Consider the following 26,580-nt stretch of genomic DNA (forward strand, 5'->3'; position numbering starts at 1 on the left):
ACCGGGAGAGCAAACCGGAAACTTCTCCCCTTGGGTGTTCAAAAATACTTCATTTTTTAAAAATGGTCTTTTTAAAACTGTAAAGGTGTGCAAACATTAGTTTTAGAACAATTGCTCCCCAATAATTTATTTTACGAACAGGAATATGAAAAATAAATGGTGGTGGGAGGAAGGATCCACTAAGAACACCTTTTTTAAATTTTGCTAAGTAAGGACGTTGAGGAAAAACACTCAAACTCCAATCTACCACATTGTTTAATGTCCAGCAAACATGAAGCATTTTAACACCAAAAAGTGAGGAGAATATAATCTCAGCATAAAGGAACAACCTTTTAAGCTGAATTTAGCACTATGGAAAATGTGCCTCATTGTCCATACTTTTAGCGAGTTTCCCACAGACGTACACCCGCCCCATGGATTGGCACGCTGGGGATCACAAGTTTAGGGGTGCCAGTGCCTTCTGACAAAGGCCCGTGGATCCCCATGACCGCCTGTCTGTTCTTTTTAGAGACCTGCCCACACTGCAGAGAAGTGATTGTGAAGGTCTCCAACCCTGTCATGCCCCCACGTGCCATCTTGACTTGGGAGAGGGACACTCACAAAACCATGTGAAATCGACATCCATTTCTTTCTCTTTCCCTCAGGTCTCAGGGTCTCACACTTTTCCTCTGCTCCTCGGATTCTTTCTCTCAAGGCCTCTTCTACAAAAATCCCTGCCCAGAGGATTACTGCTAAAATAAAGCGCCCATGTCTGTCCCCTTTCCTGGCCCCCAACTGACTTGCCTGCCTCTCCTTGCTGCTGTCCCCGCCTGTTCCCCTTCATGCTGGTTCTAGAAAGATGTGGTCTTTTTCTCAGACCCCAGCCCCTCTGGCCTCCCTGCTATCCAGCTTCTAGCCTCCCCTCTCTGGAATCTATGGAAGAATCATCAAGTAGATTCTGGAAATCCAGGAGTCTGTCCTTGGTCATGGTCATCCTCAACCTGTGTTCTTGAGAACGTTCGTGCGCTCCCAGAAACATTCTTTCGCCTGCCTTTCCTGGTCTGGCCACATTTGACTGTGTCACTCCTCTTTTCTCACTCTTCTCTGCCCTCCACAGACCTCTGTGCTGCCAGGGCTTCCTAACAGAAGGGTTTGGCTAGCTCCCCAAAGCCATCCAGAACTGGACCCAAAGGACCCAGCCGAACTTGAACGTCCTTTTATCTGCCCAGGAGATGGGAAGATGCCAAGACCATGCTTCAGTGCTGTCCCGCATCTGTCTTTCTGAGTTTGGACTTGGTTTTTCCACTATATTCCATTCAATAGAATTTTCCATTATATTCCACAGTGTCTTACCTAACTCTAGCTTTCTATACTCAACAGCAATGCCTCCTGAGAGGCTTCTGGGTGTTAAGTACTCTGTTGTGTGCTTTTGAGGACTAGGGTGTTAGTAAGGCACAGTCTTTGCCTTTGCAGGGCTCACAGATTCATGGGGAAAATAGATGTTCTAGCTACAGTGAGGCAAGGCAATCTGGCAGTAACTCCAGAGAGATGCATGATAGGCTGGGCCTAGGGATGGAGGGGAGCAGGTAATAGAGGATCCTAAGGAAACTGAGAGAAGAGGGGCTGGTCTGCGCTCCTGTGTAATGCCTTGGCTAACATTGTACTTGTCCTTCTGAATCACCCTGGCATTGTCAACAAAGAATAATGTATGGTCCTTCTTGGAGTAAAGAGACTTCAGCAGTGCTTCACAAAAAATTCTATTGTAAATTTTGTGTCCTACCTCAAATTAATTTAAAAAAATAAAAAAATAAAAACCATGTTGTTAATTTGCCCCAAGCCTACTCAGCTGCTGAAGAATTTTGAGTATTCAGCTAGAGATCTTTGTAACGAACAAGTAGCTCAATTATTCTGCTTTCATTATACAATGTATCAGACATTCTTTGGCATCAAGGAATTAAAGCACATTTTCTCTGGCAAATGGCAAGAATATCTGATTTGAAGACATACCCTACACAAGTGGTTCTTTACTAAATGAAGTTCCATTTAAAAATAAGAGTTTTCACATGATTTAACCTCTTGTAGTCTGGTCTCAGCTGGCTCATTCCAGGGAGTTCTTAGCTCACACTTGCTAGTACTTTTTTACAATTGTGCGAATTCTACAGTTGGCAATATTGTTCACCAGGCATTGAACTCTTTTACTTATTATTATTTTAATAGGTTTTTGGGGAACAGGTGGTGTTTGGTTACATGAACAAGTTCTTTAGTGGTGATTTGATATTTTGGCACACCTATCACCCAAACAGTGTACACCATACCCAATGTGTTTTATTTTGTCCCTCACCCCCTCCCACCCTTTCCCCCAAATCCCCAAAGTCCTTTATAAGGCACTGAACTCTTAAGCTTTGTTCCTTGTTCCCACGGCTCAGCCAGTTGTGTTGGTCCTTTCCTCTGCTTTATTTAGTCGCTTCCTTTGGAGGCTGGCCTTTTCTACCCAAGACACTATGGGCAGTGGAGCACTCAATCCATATTCTCCCAGACATGGTCCTCAATGCCAAGCAGAGAATCAGAGCACCTGGTGTTTGGGGACCAGGCCTGTGTTCACTAAAGGGCCCCAGTCAAAGGAAAAGGCTTCTCCTGTAAAAAAAAAAAAAAAAAAAAAAAAAAAAAAAAGGTACTTTCTGCCCATGAAGAAGGACCCCGACCTTCCCCCCAGTGTAAATGCATAGGCAGGACCCCCACTACCGTCTGCTCCTTTGTGCAGTTGAGGAAAAGGTGTCCCATCTGGATAGATACAAAGCTTGGCAGGAAAGAAGGGGCAGGATTTCAGTTCCCTTGCCCCCGTGCAAATGAAGGAAGCTTTACCCTGAGGTTTATTTAACGCTGTTTTCCCCACACAGCTGCCTTCCCAATTCAAAGGCTCAAGACCATTGAAAGGCATATGCCAAGGGACAGACTAAACCTGTGACAGAGATGATTGCCAGTTTATGAAAATGCTGAAAGCTTTCCATAAATTTGGGATGCACAAGGCACCTTGCCGTCACATGCTGGGTCAATCCCATTGCAGCGGGGATGACGTCCAGGAGCCTAGCATTGTGTTGAAATACATTATTCTGCAGGCTGGTGGTGGTTATAAACTCACTACCAGCAAGCAGTTGGGGATGAAAGGAGAAACATTATAAAACGGTTGCCACTAAAGTATAGTCTGTTCAGGGCCAATAATTAACCCTAGTTGGGGATGATTTCTCTCTTTGACCATCACCAGGGTTGAGAGCCGAGGGACTATGCCTGTCCAATTTGATTGTTAGGCTAGTCCAAAGGAGAGTTCCTCCACCTTCATCCACCATTACTGGGTCTCTCCTCTTTCTTTTACTGCCAAATTTCTTGAAAGAAGGGTCCACACTTGCTGTCTCAATAGCTTCTCTGCCTTGCATCTGACTGACTGAGTGACTGACTGACGAGAGGTCACAATATCTTGGACTGCTGAAGTAGCCAGTCTTTTCTTGTTTTCCCACCCTATTTGTCAGTGTAAAGTGTTCTAAGCTGATGGCTTCTCTTTCCTTTTTTTCTACTTTCTTCCTTGGACTCCAGTTAAATGACCCTCTCCAAGTTACCTCTACCCTCGTGGCTGCTTTTCTGCTTCTTCATTAGTGCCTAAGCCGAGTGTATTGCTCAAGGTTCTAGCCTGAGCTTTTTCCCTGATTATCTTCTGTGTTGGAGATTTGGCCCACTCGTGGGGTTTCCGTGATAACAACTCTGCGACAGACTCCCAGAGTCATCTCAGCCGGTCTCATCTATGTCCAGTCCTCAATGCCCACAATTCAACATGTTCAAGACTGTCATCTCCCCTCTCTATGTTGGTCCTGCTGCGGCTTCTTTAGAGAAATCATCAAGACTTTGGAGTCATACACCTAGGTTGGAATCCTAGTTGTACACTTTTCTGTGTGGCCTTTGAAATTAAGTCCTTTTTTCTCATGTTCTGTGAATGCTACCAATGCTCATTATACAATAAGCACTTGTCAAATGCTGGTCTCCTTCCCTATTCTTTATTAGCATGAACATTTCCCCTCTATAGTGGGCTTGGAATCATCTAGTTTTTCATTGTAATAATGTACTTTCTCCTCCCCTGCACCTCTGCAAGCCCATTTCTCTGGAAACAACTCTCACGTTGGTCCTCTCCTTTCAATGTTAAGGGACGTCATCTGGGCCCATGCAACCAGTCTCTCTGCCTTTAGGCTCTGCCCACCCAATCCTCTCTGCCCGCCACTACTGCCTGAAGCATGTTTCAGATCACATTCCCACCCAAAAACTGCCAGTGCCCCCACTCTCAGTTCCATACCTTTACTTTCAAGGTTTTTAATGATCTGCCTCAAACCTAGTTTTCTGCCAAACTTAGGATGGCTCAATCACATGGCATGCTGGGACCTCAGTGACAGAATCCAAGGGGGTAGGGTAACCAGGGTAGCCAGTGTTTATCCCAAAGCCTCCAATCTGGAGGTTGGGGCAATGCTTTAGGGCCCTAATGATGCTCAACGTGAAATGGGGCTTCACCTATACCTGGGCGCTGGGCTCTGGTCCTCAGGGCAAAGATCCTAGGCAAGAAGATCAATGAGTGGGTCCCAGCCAAGCTGCTTAAAAGCCAGGGCAGCACTAGAGGACCAGTTGGAAGTCCAGAGTCTTGGGAAAAGGAGGCAAAATCTCAACCCCTATGTATAGAGCAACATGACGCTGGGAGGGAAGGAAGAAGGCAATGCAGTGGTCCTGGGCTTCTAGGTTAATTCTGAGGGTGGACCCGCAACTGTTCATCTTTCTCTTCCCTGGCTTTAGGCATGTATCTTGCAAATAGTGCTTGCTTAATTGGTCTGACACAACTCCCTACACTTACCCCTTCTTTCCATATAAAGTGCCAGGTCCTCTGAAAGCCCCCTATATCACCTGGCCAATTGGAATTTTCACAGCCAGGATAGAAAACAGGCGAGGTTTGGGTTGTAAATCTCCATCTTAGGCATTGAATAGGATGTGTAGCCAGTTCATGGAAGATGTTTTTCACTCTTCTGAAGACTTAGGAATAAAAAACGGCCCTTACTGTTATCATTTGGTCAGAAGGCATTCTTTTTCCACTTTAAAGAACCAAAACTTCCTCCAGTTCAGAAACAGTAAATGAATGGTCCACCATGTGCTGAGAACTTTGCTGTTCACCATCATGGCTGCTCCTAGCAGCATCTATGCAAGCACCCCATGGAAACTATCCAGGGTTTCTTCTTTTTATTATTAATAGCTAACATTTACTGAGTGCTTACTATATGCCAGGCACTGTGCAAAGGGAAACACAATGCCTCAGTTCCAGGTAGTTCCTGGGAAACTGAACAGAACCTTAAATAGAAACTGAGGAGTTAGGGGAGTGAGGGCTCACTGGGGCTGCGACCCCAGGGGAGACGATACTCAACAGATGGTTTTGCAACTCAACCTCAGATTCAGGCCTGCTATATCACTTTCACTCACTCAGTAGCAGGCTTGGCATTTAGTGAGGGACAGGGGCAAGGTGGGAGGTTTGGGGTGCTGTTCAGGCTTGGCCCTCACCAGCCTCTGCTGGGAATGGTGGCATGACTGTTGTGTAGGGTGTTGGGGAGCCGGAAGAAGACTCTTCCTCAGCCCCTCCCACTCTATCCCAGCCCCCTCTCATCTCCCCACACCCTTCAAGGTTAAATATTAAAAATTCCCTTCACAGGGTGAGCTTTCAGTCCTTGATTCACTCCAAACAGGCTTCAAATGCAAATAGCTCTAGAGAAGGTTAACAAGGTTGCCTCAAATTATTTGGCGAGGGTTGGGGAGAGGATGCCCAGGAACCCTGGCTGGCTGGAGAGTGGGGAGAAAAGGGGGCACAATGGGAAGCTGTAGGCAAACACCTGCCATCATAGCATTGCAGAAGGCCCCAAAGGACCCAGCCAATGTGAGACAGGTTGGTTTAAAAGCCTCTCATGGGAAGAAACCCAGAATGATGACAAGCAGAGCCAAGTTCACGTCCCTGTGGATGAGAGTGTGGCTCTGGGAATGTGAAGCCTGGAGCAGGAGTCAGGGGCAGGGGGGCTCTAGGAGAGCTGCTCCGTGCCCAGAATTGTGCTGGGAATGGCATAAGCAGTGGCCTGGTCAACTTGCCCATCCCTAGGCCCCCTCTTCCCAAATTTAAGATTTGAAAATGAATTATTTTAAAATGTCTCTGGAATCTTGTGTACACTCTAACAAGGCATTCCAAATGTAAAGATTTGTGTATTTAGGAAAGCATGAGGTAAATTACCCTTCATTGAAATACATATATATATGCCAGTGCCCCCACTCTCAGTTCCATACATTTACTTTCAAGGTTTTTAATGATCTGCCTCAAACCTAGTTTTCTGCCAAACTTAGGATGGCTCTACATATATATATATGTAATACCACAGGGAGTAGAATTGTCTCAAACAATTCAGCATGTCGGCTTGTCAGGGACCTGTATCCACCACCCTGTTCTTCAACAAAGAATGTAACTAACCAAAAACGCTGGTTCTGTAGCAATGACCGCATTTGAGAACAACCCCACCTCCTGTACTTAGTTCACCCATCAATTCCCTTGGCACTGCAAGAAGGAGGTCAGAATGCAGTTGTGTGGGGGGGGAGGTCACTGCCACATTGCAGATCTTTTGCTCATGATGAAGCTTGGCAAGTTAGGCTGGGAGACGACAGGGCTCTCTCATCGGTGTTGGTTTAGCCGCTACGGGTGGGGCTGGCTAGGAGGGCAAAGGGCACAGCCATCCCCCATGCAATTCCATAATGGACAGTAGGATATGGGGGAAGGGTGTCTCACCAGAGGAGCAAGGCAGAGCCCAGATCACGGCTGTCATGCCTGAGAACAGTCTGCATTTAACAAGGAGCAGGCTTGTGGGGCCAGAAGGTCAGATCTGGGCTCTGATTTTCAGGAAAAAGCAAGGATGGGAGAGTAAGTGGGGACAAGAACAAAGGAGGAGGCTAAGAGGACAGTTTCCCTGTAGTGGGCCGCAGGAGCATGCCAAAGGGTGAGAGGATGGAGCACATACCAGACTGCTTATCTGAAATGAGGAGGCTCCCTTAGATAAAGCAGGAACACGGTGGTGAACCCTGAGGTGCAAGACTTCAGGTTTCAGCAACCCCCAAGGGGTGTGGGATGGTGGAGAAGCTGTGACTCAAGTAGCAGCTGTGGAACACTAGTGGTCAACCCAAGGGTGGGCTATGGGGGGTGGGCGGTGAGTTGCTGCCACACTTTGGACAGTGGGCAGAGCAGTGGCAGCTTGAACAAGAATTCCTGTCTCCAGATTGGGCTGGGAGTATGGCAGGATTGAGCACACAGATAACTCAGCTGTCAGGACCTGAGGAGGGCCAGGGATGGTAGGGGCTGGGGACAAAAGGCAAAGGGTAAGCAGTTTCATTCATTGAAAAATCACTGCACAACCGCTGAGCGTTCCCAACACCAGCAGGCCAGGGATAGGAAGATGAGTAAGACATGGTCCTTACTCTTGAGAGGTTTGGGATTGCTGTAGGAGAGCTAGACTGGGGAAAAGAGAGACTCCAGTGCCTTAAGATACTTAAGTCAAACTCATGGTGCTTTGAAAGTATTATACAAAAGCAGCTCTTACTCATATTTTACTCCACTAATACTCTTTAGCTTATGCATATCAAATTTATTTGCCCATGGATTATTCCACTGAGGCGTTGAGCTTTTGAACATTCTACCTTCAACTCAGCTCTAAGATGCACATAGACTTTAGTTGCCAATCAAATTGGCTGGCAACCTGGGACTGCTTCAGGTCAGACACCAAGGTGGTGGTGCTTCTGTTTCATTTTATAGTGTTAGCCCCAGACCATTGAAGAAAACTAGGACTCAGTTGAATAATTACTTTGGGGGTCTTAACTGAACAACTGGTTGGAGGGTATGAGGGAAGGTGAGGGCATCTGAGAGTAGGATGGAGACCTGGCCAGGGCAGAGTGAGGGGGAAAGGTGTTTGGGCCCAGGAGACAAAGCCTGCATGGGAGAGGCTGCCTTCTGTACAGCAGCGATACCAATGTCTGAGCTGTGGCTGCCCAGGAGTGCCGACAAGGCCCACACAGCTTCAGGGAAGTGGGACTTGTAGCATGTGAGACAGCCTGGTGTGAAGAAGCCCCAAATTCAAGTGGGCTCTGTTTCCTGGCCTATTCCAAACAGACCTGCCTGATTTGCCAGAGAACACAGTTACCAAGGTTCGTGTTGTGTTAGCAATGCCTGTGGGAGACAATAGGGTCAACACTGCAGCAATGTTTAGTTTTCTTCTCTCTTGCCTGAGGAGCCTCGGTTGTTTCTTCTTAAAGGATATATTTTCCACTATTTTGATTGGATTTGTCCAGGGGTACTGGGAAGAACAAGATAGGCAAGAAGGGAAGGACTAATAAATTTTCTTGCTTGTTCCTAAGTCCTATTTTTAGATTAGATTTTTAGATCTTGAGCTCATCACTATGTGCATTAGTTGTCATTGGATAAGTCATGTCCAGATGGGACACGTGGTGGCAGCTCCACTCTTGCCAACCCTGCCCTCTATTGATGCCACCCACCTCACAGATGAATGTGCTGGGTAGGTTCAGCCAAAAGCTCTTTCTTTTAGAATCAGCCTCAGCAAGACTAGAGTGACCTCCTGTCCCCTCTAGAGGCCATCTAGAGATATGTTCTGAATCTGCCGTGGCTCACTTCTCTCAAGATCTCCTGGGTCAGGGGTCAACTTCTCACCTATCCTTCAGCCAATGTATCCTCCTATGCATGGGTCCCTGCCTTTTATTTCCTTCTGGGTGATTTTCATCTGATTGCCTTGCTGCACAGGTACAAAGCAACAGGTCTGCAAAATGAAAAGAGCTGGGGAACTCTGAGTGTGGTGACAGTGAATGGAGGAGGTGGTGGTATCTTCTTAAGGGGGTACTCACAGTGGGAGGGTCTTCATTTTTCTTGGGGAGGCTTCCTTACACCATGGGCTTTGGACATGCTTGGTAGTCAGGGCACACTTGGCTTTGAAATGCAACGTGCTAAGTGGAATAAGCACTTTGTACCCTGCTAGCTGACTGGTACCATCCTGTGGGTCAGATAGGAATCAACCTTCCAGGGGAAAAGAACAAACAAACAAAACAGACAAACAAGTGCCTGAAGACAGAAATTTAATGGAGTGCTTCCTGGCCTTTATTTTAACCCCCCTCATCTAAAGATGTGCATCTGTCCCAGATTTGAGCTATGATGTGTGGAGAGGTAGAAGAGAGAATATTTATATGCAAATAAGAGGTGTTGACCAGAACTCTGGGGATTTGGGTGAGGAGGGAAGCCAGGTTTTCTGTGGCAGGCGTGAAAGGGAGAGCAAGGCAGGGAAGGGGTGATCCAGCAGGAGAGACGGGTAGAGTTATTATAGATGACTTCTCCTGGAGAGTTGGATCAGGCCTGTTGTGGGTGAGAGGGCAAATCTTTCCCAAGAACCCAAGTGGCAGAATAGGTCTGGCCTTCCCTTTAGGTGGTTATTGGAGAACTGGTGGGTGTGCATGTGGAGATGCGGATGCCTGACAAAGCCGGTGCAGTCTGGATTGGGGCAAGTAAGGTAGTTAGAGGTCTTTCTAAGGAGTGAGACTGTGGTGACAGGTGCCCAGAAAAAAGAATGTTGATCAGAACCAACACCAGATCTTGCGGGTGACAAAGTCTGGCAGAGTCAAAGGAATGAGAAAAGACAGTTTGAGAGAGAAAATGGGTCCAGTGGGCTAACACGAGTATGGAGGCTGTGAAGGCCCTGAGCTCTGGAAGCCCAGACTATTTATTGGTGATCAAAGAAACAGGTGGTGAGAATGTGGGGGTCAAAAGGGCAAGCGCATGATCTACAGCTGTGACGGTTTAGCATTTCCTTTGCAGCATATGGAACATATTCTGCTACTTGAGATAATGAGGAGCATGTTCTTCCAGTTGAAGCTAGGAGCAAGGAGCCAGCACGTCTAGACTCATCCCAGAGGCCACGAGGGGTTTTATGCCCTGAGCCCTGGACATTATGTCAGACATGCAAGGCCTACCTCAGCATTTTCCCCAACACTCAGCTTTTTCCCAACATGTCCCCCTTCTCTTTTTTGTAAAACTGCCACAGCTATCATTATTACTAGCATAAAAGGTGGCCTCTTTTTCTTTTTAAATTAATTGAGCAAGGCAATTGCAGGCTGTGCAGCCCTTAATTGCTGGTTGGTGATCCAACTTCGTTTTTCTTAGCCCTTATTCCAAAATGGAGTCACTCTGGTTTGAATGCTTCCCACGTATCTCCCCTTTCCCTTTGACAAGAGGACCCTTCATCCTAGGGGTTGCAGGATGAAGGTCCATCTTCTGTAACTTCTTCATGCTGAATACGGGCGATGATACTCCTGCCTAACTATTAGGGTCTCTTGTATTCAGGGTAGAGAGGCACTCAATCAGAAAGCATTGGTCCGTTAAGCATCTATAGGTAAAACCCTGGCACTCCAGCAGTTTCTCAGCTTCCTGTGCGGTTTTCTTGATCTGTCCCCATGTTATGGGGATTGTACCCACACAGTTCCATTCATCTCCATGAGGTAAAATTTTCCACTGATAATGAGAAACAGGCCCCTTCTAACAGAAGGCACAGAGAAAGCAAATCAAGACTTCTCAAACCTTCAATTTGCACTGTACATGTGGGTCCACTAGATGCTGTGGCTCATGCTAGATCTTCAGATGTTTGGTGAGCACCCACGCAGGCACCTGATTGTCACCTGGAGAGACACAAGCAAATCCTCTTCCCCATATAATTATCTTTGCTTTTTCCCAGTTCTTTGCATGTGCATCCCTCCACCATATATCTTGTCCAGCCTTTTTATTTTCCTTTTATCCTGTCAGGTGTTGTTCCACTGCAGTTATGGGTTGATCTTTCTGTAAATTGAAAAAATTTAATGTTAATAAAGCTAAATGCAATTGCATATGCAGTGTCTTATATTCCTGGTCCTTCTCCCAGGCGATATCCCATATTTCTCATTTGTCTACTATTATTACTATACTGATCCATAGGAATAGGTATTTCAGCATCCCACTGTTGCAATAAGTCTCTACCCTGTAAATTGACAGGAATAGGTATAATAATAAACTGAATTTTCCCTTCCTGGCCATCCAGTCCTTGACATGGTAAAATCAAGGAACTTTGAAAAACCTCTGAGGCTGTTCCTATTCTCATGATACCCATGGAAGCCTTTTGTTTGGCCCAGTGTCAGGGCCATTGATTTAGTGCAATAATAGAGACATCAGCTCAGCTCCAGTATCTACTAGTCCTTCAAAATCCTTTCCCTGAATAGTCACTGTGCAAATAGGTCTTTTGTTAGACACTGGATTAACCCAATATACAGCCTTTCCTGCAGGATTAGTACTACCAAAGCCTCCTTTCTTTTCACTGTGGTGCTTCCTAGTTTTATGTAGGGTAGCAGCAGCAACTGAGCAATTCTTTCTCCTGGGGAGGCAGACCACAGAGTCGAGCAACTAATAAGTAATTGAATTTCTCTGGTATAATCAGAGTCAGTTATTCCCATATACACAGTGAGACCTTTCAGATTTAGACTAGACCTTCCAAGTAATAGACCAACTGTTCCTGAAGGTAAGAGTCCTCTAACTCCCGTAGGGAACGTTTTTGGCAGCTCCCCTGGAAGTAGGGAGATGGGAATTGTGCTGAAAAGGTCTATGGCAACACTGCCTGCTGTGGTGGGGGACAACTGTTGTATGCTTGTAAGGGCACTGGTTGTGCTGAGTATGCCTGTTTGTTGAGGGGCCCGAGGCAGGCCACTCTTCCCGTTTCCCGAAAGAGGTTGTCCATCTTTACTAAATTTAGAGTGACACTGATTTGCCCAGTGAGTGCCTTTTTTACAATGGGGGCATACACCAGGGCTTTTCTGTTGATTGATGGTAGTAGTTCTTGCCTTTTGATTTCCTTTTCTACACTCCTTTTTTGTGTGTCCAAATTGCCCACAATTGAAGCAAGAGCCTGAGAAACAGGGCATATTCTTTCCTACTCTTAATCTAGCCATAGCCTGAACTAAAAGAACAGCCTTATGTAAGTTACCTCCAATGCCATTGTAAGCCTTAACATATTCAGAGTAATGGCTTTCTTGAATTCCCTTCCTCCTTGCTGGATTATAGTAATGGGAAATTGCCATGCTTCAAGGTCTCCCTCGGCTCTAGCTTTTTGAATAGAATTTTATACAGCACCAATTGCTCCAGGTTTTAATGTTGCAACTACAGGAGCAGTAAGTTTTTCAGCTAATTCCTTTTCTTGCCCATTAAGGGGAGAGAGAGGAGGTGGCCATTCACTTAATTCAGCAGGTGGAGCTGATGGGCTAGTAAAACATATTTTTCAATTTCCCTTTCTTTTCTTTAATTTCCTCTGGTTTCTGTTCTTCACATTCAGAATCTGAAGTTAGTTCTTTACACTCGTCCTCCTCTTCCTCATCTGAATCTGCCTCATCATCTGTTTGAAATGGCTCAAGAGCTGCCTTTATTAGCACCCACACTGACCAAACAAAAACTGGAATTTTTGCTCCATCTTTATGTGCCTTTTAAAAATCTCTGCCAATTCTCTCCCATTCATCCAACCCCATAGTCCCTTGTTCGAGGAACCATGGGCAAAACTCCTTCACTGTATTAAAGAGTGACAACAAATTCTGGGTCCTAACTTTCACTCCTCCTTTGTAATAAATGCCTTAGGAAATTTAAATAGGCAGAATGTTTGCTTTCACTTTGTCCCACTGTTACCCTGGTTCTTCAGAGTGCTCAGCTTTCCCACTGAGCTTCCTTTAGTCATCCCCGGGTGTCCTTTGACGATGCATCCTCTGCTTTCACATGCTCTAGCATTCCTTCACCGGGGTCTTTGTTGCCCCACATTGGGCAGCCAGGAAATGTTGGGGTGATCAGACCCAACACCAGGCATTGGGGGCGACAAAGTCTGGTGGAGTCAGAGGAATGAGAAGACAGTTTGAGAGAGAAAGTGGGTCCAGAGGGACAACACGAGTATGGAGGCTGTGAAGGCCCTGAGCTCTGGAAGCCCAGACTATTTATTGGTGATCAAACAAAGAAACAGGTGGTGAGAATGTGGGGGTGAAAGGGCAAGCACATGATCTACAGCTGTGATGGTTTAGCATTTCCTTTGAAGCATATGGAACATATTCTGCTACTTGAGATAATGAGGAGCATGTTCTTCCAGTTGAAGCTAGGAGCAAGGAGCCAGCACGTCTAGACTCATCCCAGAGGCCACGAGGGGTTTTATGCCCTGAACCCTGGACATTGTGTCAGACTTGCAAGCCCTGCCTCAGCTTTTTTTCCCAACACTCAGGTTTTTCCCAACAAGAAGATGAAGTGTCATGTCTTAGGAGCTCCATCTACAAGGATGAAGTGAGACCAGAGAAAGGGATGAAATCAGCGAGGGTGGCTATCGCCATGTGTCTTGAGGTCTGCTGCTCCTCGACTCCAGCCTCTCTGTCTCAGTTCTTCTCATTCCAGAGGTCCCTGTGGACTGTGACAAATATTTTTCAGAATTCAGAGAGGCAACCAACACAGGAGCAAGCTTGCTTTATTTTTCTTTATTTGGTTTATTCTCATTATTATTTCTCTTGCCTTTTCCATCTCTAATTCCTTCTTAGCCCTTCCCTTTCTACTTCCGTTTCTATCCCAAAATATAAGCCACAAAGAGAAATTTGGGGAATTAGAAGGAAGAGACTTTAAGAGAAAATGTATATGTCATTGGTATATGTGTCAGTTTTCACTCATAACTTGGGGTGGGGGAAGTCAGTGTTTCCTTTCCTCTTGCTGAGGAAATTTCTTCTGAGCCTTAGCCACATCCCACTTGCACAGGGCATCATTCTTCTCTTTTTTCTCTGGCATATATCTCTACTTCAAATTCAAACTTGGCCAGTACCTCCAGCCAGCCAAGCAGCTGTCCCCTGGGAGAGAGGCCAACACTCCTGCCCCTCACCGCCTGCTTCCCAAGGCTGCCCTAGGGCTCAGCTGAAGAAGGCGGTTGTGCTTTGCTGCCCTCTGTTGCTCAAGTCCTGCTCTTCCATAGGAGCTGCTGGGCTGGATGTCTGGATGTGACTTCTCCAGGCAGGTCCTCCTCTCCTGCCCGCAGTGCTCTGGCTCCTCAGAGTAGGTTTCTGTCCAGCACATGGACCCTGAAAGGGCTTGGAAAAAACCCCCCTGCGTGGTAGTGGCTGAGCTTCTCCTTGCTGCCCTAGGAACCTCCAGAGAGTGCCCCAAACCCCTGCTATAGCCTTTATTCTTACCTAGTCAGTCATGTTTCTCTTCAGGCCTCTTCTAATAACAGTGTCCTGGAGAAATAGAATAGAGTTGTGGTCACTACACTGGAGTCTTCCTGGGATAGAAGCGGGTCCTTTCTAAAGTAGAAGGGGCTGTGTAGCAAGGGGGCTGTGTGAGCATTTCTAGAAATGGTGTCTGCTGAATTTTCCCCTGGGAAAGGGCAAGTCCTGGTGGAGTTAGCAGCAGCTGGGCAGTAAGCAATAGATAGCACCAGGGTGTCTGGATGCTCAGTGGGGGTGGCATCAGGGAACACTCGTTTCCCCAGTAAGAGGCGACTGGGCCTGCAGTGGCGGTCACTTCCACAGAGGATGCCCTGGAGCTTGGCATCTTTTACTGTGCTGTCTTCTTGGTCTGGAGGCAGGCACCCGCTGTTCTGACTTCCCATTCCTGAAACTGGAAGATGGAGCTCATGTGGGCTGGACAGCTTCCCAGCAATGGTGGGTCAGGATGTGAGAGCACTGTGGTCCAGGTACCTGTGGACAAGTGGCCTGCCACACTGCAAGACCCAAAATGACACTGGACTACATTCCTTGACACAGTTAACAGCTGTACCAAAAATTGTTTTCCAAGCTTCAAGTTGGAACATTTGTAAGCCAAGCTCTCATGGGTCCAAGCCTGTTTTCTTCACCACACCACACTGAGTGAGGGCAATGGCTCATTACAGACCACGGTATCTCCCTACCTCCACCCAGGCAGATGAGAACCCGGAGCCTGCCAAGGACTAGTGTCCAGAATGGTGTCCGAGTCACCTCCTGAGAGGTAGGAAGTGGCCAAAACGAGGTGTAGGACCTCATGTCCTAGAGGTCAAAGCTAAGAGTCCAAGGCAAATGGCCACAAGGCAGAAGGAGCCAAACCAGAGCCCCCTCAAAATGGCAAGACCAGGATGGACAGATAAGAAGGGCAGGCTTTGGCCAGGCGCAGTGGCTCATGCCTGTAATCCCAGCACTTTGGGAGGCTGAGGTGGGCAGATCATGAGGTCAGGAGATTGAGACCATCCTGGCTAAGACTGTGAAACCCTGTCTCTACTAAAAATACAAAAAATTAGCGGGGCATTGTGGCGGGCGCCTGTAGTCCCAGCTACTCAGGAGGCTGAGGCAGGAGAATGGTGTGAACCCAGGAGGCGGATCTGGCAGTGAGCAGAGATCGCACCACTGCACTCCAGCCTGCGTGACAGAGAGAGACTCCGTCTAAAAAAAAAAGAAAGAAGAAGAAGAAGGGCAGGCTTTTAGTTTTAGATAAGTCCAAAGTACAAATGTGAACAGAGTGGGCTCTTATGGCGGGAGCCGGTCACATGGGGTCTAGGACAAAGTAACAGTTCAACGCCCTTAGACCCATCCTTTCTCTCTCTGTTTCTCCTTTGACTTCAAAGTTAACAAAAATATTTAATCGCATTCTAAATGCAAAAGCCCCGTGCAAACACTTGGAATTGGGAAAAGAGGAGAATACGACAGTTTCTGCCCTCAAGGAATATAAAGTCGAGTTCACAGCCTCTTTCTCTTTCAGCCTCCTCTTCTCTCTCTTATTCCTTCACCTAGCAGGTCCTAGGCAGCAACTGTGTACCCAGCCATTATTATTTCTCTTGCCTTTTCCACCTCTAATTCCTTCTTAGCCCTTTCTTCTTCCATTTCTATCCCAAAATATAAGCCACAAAGAGAAATTTGGGGAATTAGAAGGAAGAGACTTCAAGGGAAAAAATATATGTCCTTGGCCTATGTATCAGTTTTCACTCATAGCTTGGTTGGGGGGAAGTCAGTGTTTCTTTCCTCTTGCTGAGGAAATTTCTTCTGGGCCTTAGCGACATCCCACTTGCCCAGGGCATCATTCTTTTCTTTTTTTCTGGCATATATCTCTACTTCATATTCGGGTTGGTTGTAGGTCTTCCACCTACTTTGTAGATGGGGGTGTGGGGGTTGATGCCAATCTGACAGTGACCAGCACTACAGAGGGGAATGGGAACCTTCTCTACCTCCTGCTGGGCTCCCACCCCAGCCCCCAGGCCCCACCTTACCCTCTCCTGTGTGGTAGGGTTCATTCCCGGATGCCCTCCCAATCAAGCTGAGGGCATGAAGGCTTCTAGAATGGCAAGTACTTTGGAGGCTAGGAAGGGAACAAATCTTTAAGACGCTAGGTACTCTTTTTACTTCTTATCTTGCTTTTAATCCAAGTCTTTTGACTCTTACGTGCTTGGTTTCTTCTCACCCAGGACAGAATCACAGAGACCTTGAAGAATGGGGGAGGTAGAAAAAGGAGAAATGCAGGAAGGAGATGTGTTGTGGAGTTATCCAGTGGAGGCTCGCATCCAGCTTTATTTTGCCCCCAAAGATCTTGCGTCCTACCTCTTAAGAAGCTTGGAATGCCACTATTCCATTAAATCCTAAAGGAACTCGAGTCCTTCACTTAAAAATATGTTCCTAAAATGTGAATGTCCCTATGTGGGACAGTATGTAGCCGACAGTAAATTTGAGGGGAGGGTCTCAAGGGGCTCAAGGGGCAGTGTCACCAGGAAAAGAGACAGAAGGGCATCTCCCCCCAAGTCAAACCCAATTGTATTTCCTCCCTCAGATGATGCTATATCTCAGTACAGGAGAGAAAATAAAAGGTAGAGAGATTTTTATCCAAGCATCCCCCTGGCTTCCAGGTGTACTCAACTGAACCTGACGCAGTGACAATCGTGTTCACACATAAAACATCTGGCTAAAGACTAAGATCGCTTCAGATTTCCGATGTACATTTTCCTCAGCAGAGCATTTTTCTCTTAATTTTCCTTAAGAAAAGACTGTAAAGTAGTTCCATAATTCCCACATCTTCATACTCCACCCTGCACTCAAGTTTTCCTGGGACAGGTATCTATGTGTGTGCATAAATCTATATTTACGGCATATGTCTAGGACCCCCTGTGAGGAGACAAAGTTTCAGAGAGCCCAGCGACAATGTAACTCCATGGAAGGGAGGCACGATATTACTCTCTGTTCACAGGAGTGTACTCACAGATCTTTTCTCCTCCTCCTGGTCAGTTTTCTATTTGTGATTAGTAATTGGCTTCTCTTGGTACGCTACGATCTATTACAAAAGCCAAACATTCAGGGGGCGAGCTGAAATGACAAAATTTGGCTATAATTTATGTTGGCCCCTGACATATATATTTTTTTAATGGTTTGGTCTCTAAGCAACTGATCTCTTAGCAACAAGAAGCACCTTTATAAAAGATGGCACACGAAGAGTGATTGCCAGAAAAGCCACCCGGTTCTTAAACAGCCGTGCATCATTAGCAAAACTCACCATCTTCAAGAGTCCAAAAACTAGAAGTGACCAGCAGACCCAGGTAACCTTGATATTTGCGCATTTTCCTGGAAAAAATAACTCATGCAACTATTGAAGAGAACAAAATTCTTTGAAATATGTTCATTTTTGAGGTCTTATTAGTTGGTCTTGACTAACTTTTAATAATAGTATGTATTCTTTTAAATGACTGCTTTTTTGATTAAAAAACAAACAAACAAACATGATATTTGTGATCAGAAAACAGTTTACTTGAAGTATTTCATTGGCATGAGAATGGAAGGAGGGGAACAATCTATCCATTTCAGAGTTTATTTCTGTAGGGTTTCATTTGATGGGAAAAGATTCACATCGTGGCAAAAATAGGAGTATATAGAATGTCACCCAAGAGGTGTGCACTATTAGGGAAATATGTGTATTTATTTTCTAGTGTATTTTCAAACTGCTTAAATATTTAAAGAGTAGCAAAATAATTTTACTTTCAAACTTTAGCTTTTTAATCCAATGTCTATTCCAGTAGCAAGTGATAGTCTTTTGTTGCAAGTGTTCAAGGACTGGTTTTTTCATTTGCTTTCATTGCCGTAAGAAAAGATTCATTACAAGACTAAAAATAGGAAAAATTACAGGCATCTGTACCTTGTTTGCTTTTTTCAGGTACCCAGGGATTGAAGATTTCAATGTCTTTCCAGAAAATTGGAATTAGAAATGGGAAACAACTGTTATTTCATCTGTACTCCTTCAATTAAGATTGTGTAATTATAAACCCACTTGGGGTACTCAAAGGGCATAAAAAAGGAGATGTTTTATGGGGATGAAATAAAAATCCTCCTAACTGAACTTGGAAACAGTGTTACATAGAGATACTGCAGATCTAAGAAAACAGACTAGAAAATTGCAGTTTCAGTAAATACAAGTTGAGATAGTGACACATCGTTTTATTTTTTATAAGAACTGCTTGTACCACTTTCTCTCTTTTTCTTTATTTCTTTTTCCTGTCTTTCTCTTTCTCTCTCTCTCTTTTTCTTTTCTTTTTTCTTTTCTTTCTTTTTCTTTTCTTTCTTTTCTTTTCTTTTCTTTTTTTTTTTTTTTTGGTGCCCTTTCTGAGGTGCAAATACCTCTTTAAATTGAACTGTATGCTGACATTCTCTTGGAACCAGAAAATGGGATGCTTTGTCTGAATACAAAGCTTGGTAATGGGTCAGGGCATTCAAAACCAACACAATCCCACAAATTTTGGGACTTAACAGTTGCTCCTCTAAGCAAAGGCACCTCAATAGCACATTATGATTACATTTGATTTTAAAAGCTGCTTATGACTTGTATTTCTGTTACTGCTACCGACTTCAGGCAGGAAGAATTCATTTTTGTGGCGGCTTTGCTTGGAAGTTAGAAAGTTGGATGTTTTAGGTTGAATTGCAGAGATGTTTTTAAAGCAATGCACCATGAAATCACAGAGAAGCATATAGGTTTGTCCTTCAGAACTAAAATTGTATGTACTTGCAGTGTGGTAATTATTGTAGAAATGGTTTGTGGCTTTAAAGTTAAGGAACTTGCATAAATAATTACAAGATGTAACTTGTGTTGGCTATGTCTGGATATATTTTCAGTTTTAACTGTACTGTAGTTTCCTAAAATATGAAGGGTAGTTAACATGAAAGCAAAGGTATGGCAACATTTATATTGTAAGTGGCAGCTAAGTTTTTGTAGTGGTTCTTTGGGACTTTGCAAATCTAGTCACTGTGTCTTTTGAGTTCATGTGTTCTGAGTTTTATCTATACATGAGGAAACAAGGGGGTCAATGGGATTGTAGAGCTTGTCATTTTGGCTGGCTTAATGAGCCATCTGACGAAGATAGACAAACTCCTGCAAGACGTGAGATAGACTATGAAATACTCTGATTAGACTGGCTGCTATAGACTAAGCCAAATCATTCTGCTGTGTTAGGATTAGTTATTTCTGAGACACACACGCACATTCACACACACATGCGTGCATATGAATGGTCTCAGTATAAATCTGGAAATCAGAACAAGCCTCTCTATCAGTGAGAGCTTCCCAGGAAAAAGAATAGTTTTAATTCTGTGAATGATAGTTTCCATCATAATCTTTATTTAGTGTCTAGAAATCCTAGACAAACTTGATGGCTCTTTTCCTTCAAACCTCAGGCTGGAATCTGGTGTGGGGCAGGGCAGGGGGCACAGCAGCTGGCAGGCACGCTGTCAAGCAGTCCTGCTGTAGGGGCGATCTATGTTGAGAATGAATCCATTTACTTTGGACACCTTACTACCTGAATGGAAACAATCAGGCAGGAACTTGTTCAATAACTACATGATTGGCCTTTCGGCAGAATTCTTAAACTCTTATAAATAAGCCATACTTGGGATAATTTAGTCTTTCTCCGGTGAGAAGGAAACAAGAAAAAAAAATGTGAGCAGCCACTCTTGAGTTAGGTGCTTGACGAGGACCGGGCAATTTACAATGTGCAGTTTTGTTTAACCTTTACAGCAACTGTGCAGAGGTCTCAGTGTCCCCATTTCATACGTGCCTAATTCAGACCCAGCAGTTTGCTAAGATGTTACCTAAACAGTGAATAGCAAAGTTGGGATTTCAACCCAGGACAGTCTGACTCCCAAGCCTGTGCATTTTCCTTGTATCACAATGGCACAAGCAGCAATTTAAAACGGACACTAAATAGTCCCTCTGGTCTTAGTAAAGCAAAAGCTCTGAGTAGTTGGGCTGGAGGTGAAGATTCAGGCATCTTTTCACAGAAGAGACTCCTTAGCTACTGGTTCTGTTGGTTGGAGTGACTCAGGTCCTGTGTTTCCAAGGCTGCCATTGGCTATGAACCAGAGGTGGGCGCTCAGGCCATGGCACCATTTCTTGCCATGATGCACATCCCAAGTGAAGTGGGGTAGGACTCTTTAAGGTTCCCTTTCTGTGTGAACAGTTCTGAGAACTGGGTTTTCTGGATGTCCCCTCCCACCCTGACCCAGGCCACCACAGCTAGGGACTGTGCAAGTAGAGCGGAAGCCAAACCACGATCCAGAATGGGCCAAGTGACATGCCACCAAGCTAAGGTGAAGGAGACAGAGCCAAAGTGTGGCTGGAGCAGGCCTGAGAGTGGGGGTGAGATAATTATAGCGAAAGCAGAGCTTTCTCTCCGAAGTTTCAGGATTTCGGTATGCTGTCCCCTCTGGCTTATTATGTTGCCCCTTCTCTCTTCTTCAAATATCCCGACAAAGGGATCAATCTTAGAGAGTTCATTAAAAAAAATATATATATATTCTCTGAAATAGTATTTGGGCAGGAGATGATGTATACAGGAGCGAGGGCAGGGGTGGCTGTAGCCAGTCCTGGAATAAACCCTCTGTACATCTCTATTTCTTGTGATCCTTCCATCACTCAGACACTTGGAGCATTGTGCCCAAAGCCAGACAGTTCATGTAGGTGGGACTCAAACTCAAGTCTTTTGACTGGAACCACTGTGGCTGTTTCCTACATCTGGGAAATCTGATGGTATTTGTAGGCAGATACAGAGTCTGAGGTGGTCTGCCTTGAACTGGGCATGACCATCAAGTGAATACGGAGAGAGCTCTTCACCTGTTACACTTGAGTCCATTCCCAGAGGAGGGACTAATGCTCCCAAGAGGCATAAGAGGCAACCTCCCATTTCTTTTTCCATTCCTTCCCCACTCAGGGATATCTATGGGTAATTCCTCCAGTCATGAGTCAGAGGGCTGATGGGCAACTCAGGAAGTCTGAAAAGAATGCCTAGTAATAGGTTCAATTTTTGTACAAAATTAGGTAATAATCCTTGTGCAAGTAATCTTCATGCCTCTACTTCCCTAGGGTTCCTGTCTCCAAGCAGACATGTTCACCCCGCTTGAGTTCCTGCCTGGTGTGTGGTGCTATTGATGTACATGGCTGGCACATTGACACCACACACCTGCCGTGGACAGCGCATGCCCAGTCCCACTCTCTACCTGGTGCAAAGGAAGTCTCCTTTTTTCTGGCAACTCTGGGTAGAAGAATAGGGCCACTTATGTCTTTTTTTTTTTTTTTTTGTGACAAAGTCTCGCTCTGTGGCCCAGGCTGGAGTGCAATGTCACGATCTTGGCTTACTGCAACCTCTGTCTCTCAGGTTCAAGCAATTCTCCTGCCTCAGCCTCCCAAATAGCAGGGATTACAGGCGCCTGCCACCATGCCCGGCTAATTTTTTGTATTTTTAATAGAAATGGGGTTTCACTATGTTGGCCAGGCTAGTCTCAAACTCCTGACCTCAGGTAATCTGCCCACTTCGGCCTCCCAAAGTGTTGGGATATCAGGCGTGAGCCACTGTGGCCAGCTGTAATTTTTTTTTAAAGCTTAGCATTCTTACTCTGGGAACTGACTTAGAGGTTGCTTAGTTTGGACTTCTTGGAGGTGAGGGGCCTGGGTTGAAGTGATTTTCCCAAGGGCTGTGCAGCTAGGCAAAGGTGGGATAGAGCTCAGTTCTCTTGACTCCCATTCCAGTGCTCTTTCCTCTGTACCATAATAGTTGCTATTCCTAAGAAGAGGGTGAGAGTAAACTATTACCCTTATTTTACAGATAGGAAAACTGAGGGCATAGTTAGATTAGGGATAACTGCCACTCCAAAACTATGAAAGTTATTAAATCTATGAGAGTGATTTAACTAACTGCTTTCCTGGATTAAAAATTTTCATTCTGCCTGCTAAATATAAATAAGGTACAGTGTTAAAATAAACACATCAGAGTGTCCAAACACTATTCACCCTGTTGATCATATAGTTTCTCTCCTGTATAAAAAGTGAGGAAGGGGGCCAGGTGTGGTGGCTCACGCTTGTAATCCCAGCTCTTTGGGAGGCCAAGGTGGGTGGATCATGAGGTCCAGAGTTTGAGACCAGCCTGGCCAACATGGTGAAACCCTGCCTCTACAAAAATTAGCTGGGTGTGGTGATGTGCACCTGTGGTCCCAGCTACTCAGGAGGCTGAGGCAGGAGAACTGCTTGAAACTGGAAGGGCAGAGGTTGCAGTGAGCCAAGATTGCGCCACTGCACTCCAGCCTGGGCAAAAGAGCAAAACTCCGTCTCAAAAAAAAAAAAAAAATGAGGAAGCGAATGGAAAAATGGTCTGTCCCATCATGAAGCCTGGTGTCCTAACAGAGTATGCATTTATGAAATCCCTGAAAAAGACAAATCAGTGTATATCTGCATCTCTGTCTATCTCAACTGTCACAGCCAAACTCCACACCAAAAATCATATCCAGAGGCATTGTAAGCAGTCGTCTGTGGATTTTTCCTCCTGTTGGAACAGGTTTTTCCCCTATAGATAATTACAAACTTCACACCTGAGTTTGGTACTACTCTAGAGGAGGCTCTAGCAAAACTACCCTGCTGTAGAGGAGCAATTATAGGAACTCTGCAATTCTGATGACAGTTCTAAAAACGTAATGTGAGGGTACGAACTCATAACTACACAGTTCTCTGTGCCGGGTTCTGTGCTAAGACCTTCAGATAACTTTTCTTAGTGTTCACTACCTATGATGTTGATATTCTGAGCACCATTTTCCAGATGAGGAAGCTCAAACTCTTCTGCTGATGAGGCCAACACCATAGAGTGGTGTTTGTCTATTCAGTGTATATTTTATTGCACTCAAATGCTGTACCTGGCACTGGTCTAGATGCTGGTGCTATAAAGTTAAATAAGACACGATCCTTGTCTTGAAGAAGCTCATAGCCTAATGAAGCGCATTTCCAGTTAAATTTGAGAACTTCTGCTCTTCGGGCTAGTCTAATAGCACATAAGAGATTTACTCCGGAACACATATCTTGAAGGTTGGGAAGGGCTGGAGAGGAAATACTAGGATAGGAAGAGATAGGGCTGAGGTTAAAACTGAAGGGAAAAATTGAAGTTGGACAGAAAGTTGGCACTCACGGTGTGTAGAATACAATGGGCACAAGTACGGATGAGAGAGTGCCGGGTTGTGCAAAAGGGTCAGCCAGCCTGGTGTTTCTCTCTTGGCTGAAGGAGTTCCACATTGAGGCATAATATAAACAATGAACTTGGTGATATAGGATGATGGTAGAAAATCCTAAAAACCAAGCAAAAGAGTTTGGATGTAGTGAACAGATAATAAAGAGCTGGTACAAAATCTTCTGCAGATGCAAACACTGCTGGCTTTTTAATGTCACCAGATTGTGAACACCTATGATGTAAAAAGTGCCAAAGGAAAAGATTTTTGTCAAAGTAACATTGACCCTGATGGGGGGACAATACAAACTAGAAGATCAGTCTTTGGAAATCCTTGGACTGATAAATCAAAGAGTGGCAGTAGCCACAGAGAATACAGCCTAACCCAAGACTAGTTCAGAGAAAACAATGGGCTAGGCTCAGTGAGTAGATATGGGAGAGGAAGGAAAGAAAACCAAAAGGATGGTGGGATCCCTAGAACTAAAGAGAAGTTTAAGGCTTAGCTACCTGTTTCCGTAGAATTGTGGTGGAGCTAGTTTGTCAACAAGGTTTATTAGATCTTGTAAATTGTCCATCCAAGTGAGAACATTCCTTGGAGATGTTAAATATGTCGCCCAAACTATACATCAAGACACATTGGGTCTTAGAAAAGATGTACTCTTTTGAGAGTACAGGAAGACAGGGGAACAATCTGGAAAGCATCATTTAAATGCTAAACTATTAGAAATTTCAAGGTACTATAATGTTTTATGGGTATATTAGGGTTAACTGGGTAGTCAGAACTTTAGGTGACTGGCAGGCTTGGTTAGAAGGGTCTTGCTCCTACAGGTGCTTGAAAGAGCATCTCTAAGAATGAGAGAGGGACAGAATAGAAGATCTGGAGACCACAGACTGCATGACCTGGGTGATTAAGAAGAGGGGGATACAAAAAGAATCAGGACAGAGTATGAATAAGAAGTGACCAGAGATTTGAGAAGAGAACCAGAAACAAACAGCCACATGGTTCCAAGGAGACGTTCTCTGCAAAGGCAGCAGAGAAGTAAAAAAAAAAAAAAAATGCTTAGACTTGCACATAGTTCATCAGACAGGGTGACAGGGAGGCCACTGATACCCTCAGAAAGCAATTTGGGAGGAACAGGAACCTAGGAAACCAGACTTGGTGGCAGGTGTTGTGGGGGTGGAATGCCAGAGCCTAGTCAGGCCTCCAGACCCACAGTGTCACATGCTGAATGAACACAAGACAGTCAGTCTAAAATCTTGGGCCTCAGCAGAGACCCATTTTGGAATCTGTCTGCCTGTGTAGCCTGGGGATAGTCAGCTTGTGGTGGGAGGAAAGAGCATGAACTCTGGAGTCAGACGGATGGATTTTGGTCTTTCCTTAGAAAGAAACCAACTGTTGAGACCCTGTCAAAGAGATTTAATTTCTACTTCTTCATCTTTAAAATGGAGCTACTTCTACTTATCTCACACAGTGGTTTCCTTTTTTAATTTTAAAGACTCAAATGAGATAAGATGCCTATAAAATACAGGGGGAGGTGTTGAGTAAATACCAATTTCCCTAGAATAGTGGCTGGTTATACTGTGTTATTTGGAGTATGAGATTTCTTTGGAAACTTCTAGAAGCTGTTTTTGAGGGTGAAGGGGTTCTTCCAGGCAGGGATAGGGATACTGATTGGAGGAGCTCCGGCTACCCACACCCCAGTCTTACCAGAGCACTGGGATCCCCCAAAAGCTTTTGTTTAAGAGGGTGGGGGGAGGAAGCAGAGACCAAACTACTGGGACTAGTAATGAATTCAGCAAGATTTCGGTTCGGGATACAAGGTTAGCATACAAAATCCAATTGTATTCTTATATACTATCAGCAGTCAATTAGAACATAAAAAATTTAAAACAATTTCAATACAGTAGTACCAAAAAAAAAAAAAAAAAAAAAAAACAAAGAATTCTTAGGAATAAATCTAACAAAAGATGTCTAAGACCTCTACACCAGAAATTACAAAACATTACTGAGAGAAATTGAAAAGGACCTAAATACATGATGAGATATATCAAGTTCATGGATAATTGGCTCTATTGATCTATAGAGCCAGTGAACTGCCACTTAAAATTTCAGTAGGCTTTTTGGGGTAGAATTTCAGAAGCTGATTTCTAAAATGTATACGGAAATGCAAAATACCTAGAATAACCAATGTGTGTGTTTGTTAGGAACCTTTAAGAAGCAGGTGGCAAGACTGCATTAAACAGGGGCTTACAGCAGCAAATGACTGGGAAAGACAAAAAGGGAGGGAGCAGCAGTAGGCCAAAAAGCTTTCAGTCCCCAGTGTAGGTCTGAAATCTGTGAAAGAAGAGAGGGAAGGATGAGTGGTGTGGAAAGGGCTTCAGATCACAGTGTAGCTCTGAGAGAGTTTCAGCCTGCAGTAGGAAACCCCCAAGCAAAGATTGCCTGTTGGAAGAGTCCTGCCTTGTCTGGAATGGGCTATCACTAGTACCTTTAGCATGCTTGTCATTGTTTAGGAGCTACCCAGAGAAATATGGCCTTTCTGTGAACATGGTGGTGAATCTATAGGGTGGAACTGTCAACTATGCTCCAAATAGTAGTAGTAGTGGTAGTTGTTGTTTTAAGGAGATTCGAGCAGTGCAACCCCATGAAGTAATTAAAAAAAAAAAAAAAAAAAAAAAAAGAACCAAGTTGGAGAGCTCATCCTCCAATTTACTAATCTTGCTTTTACATTTTAAGACTTACTATAGCTATAATAGTCAAAACAGCTTTGTGTTGGCAAAAAATAAGCATATAGATTAATGGAACAGAACAGAAAATGCAGAAATAGACCCATATGTATATTGCCAATTTTTAACAAAAGTACTAAGGCAATTCAATTTGAGGGGGAGAAAAGGGCCTTTTCAACAAATGGTGCTGGATATATCCATAAGAAAGAAAAAATAATAACCCTATTAACCCTTACCTCATACCATATACAAAATTTAACTCAAAATGGATCAT

General features: G+C 44.6%; 1 protein-coding gene and 1 long non-coding RNA gene across 2 annotated transcripts in view; both read left to right on the top strand.

The window, feature by feature from the left end:
• Positions 1-26,580, top strand: part of CYP19A1 (cytochrome P450 family 19 subfamily A member 1) — a 91,573-nt gene that overhangs the window by 6,085 nt on the left and 58,908 nt on the right. The gene's annotated exons all lie outside the window — the stretch shown is intronic.
• On the top strand, positions 2,660-26,263 carry LOC139355430 (uncharacterized). The gene is made up of 2 exons (XR_011606049.1): positions 2,660-17,651; positions 18,263-26,263. It is a non-coding gene; the product is annotated as an uncharacterized lncRNA (long non-coding RNA).

Source organism: Macaca nemestrina, chromosome 7 (assembly GCF_043159975.1).
Source record: "Macaca nemestrina isolate mMacNem1 chromosome 7, mMacNem.hap1, whole genome shotgun sequence".
Taxonomy (NCBI): Eukaryota; Metazoa; Chordata; class Mammalia; order Primates; family Cercopithecidae; genus Macaca; species Macaca nemestrina.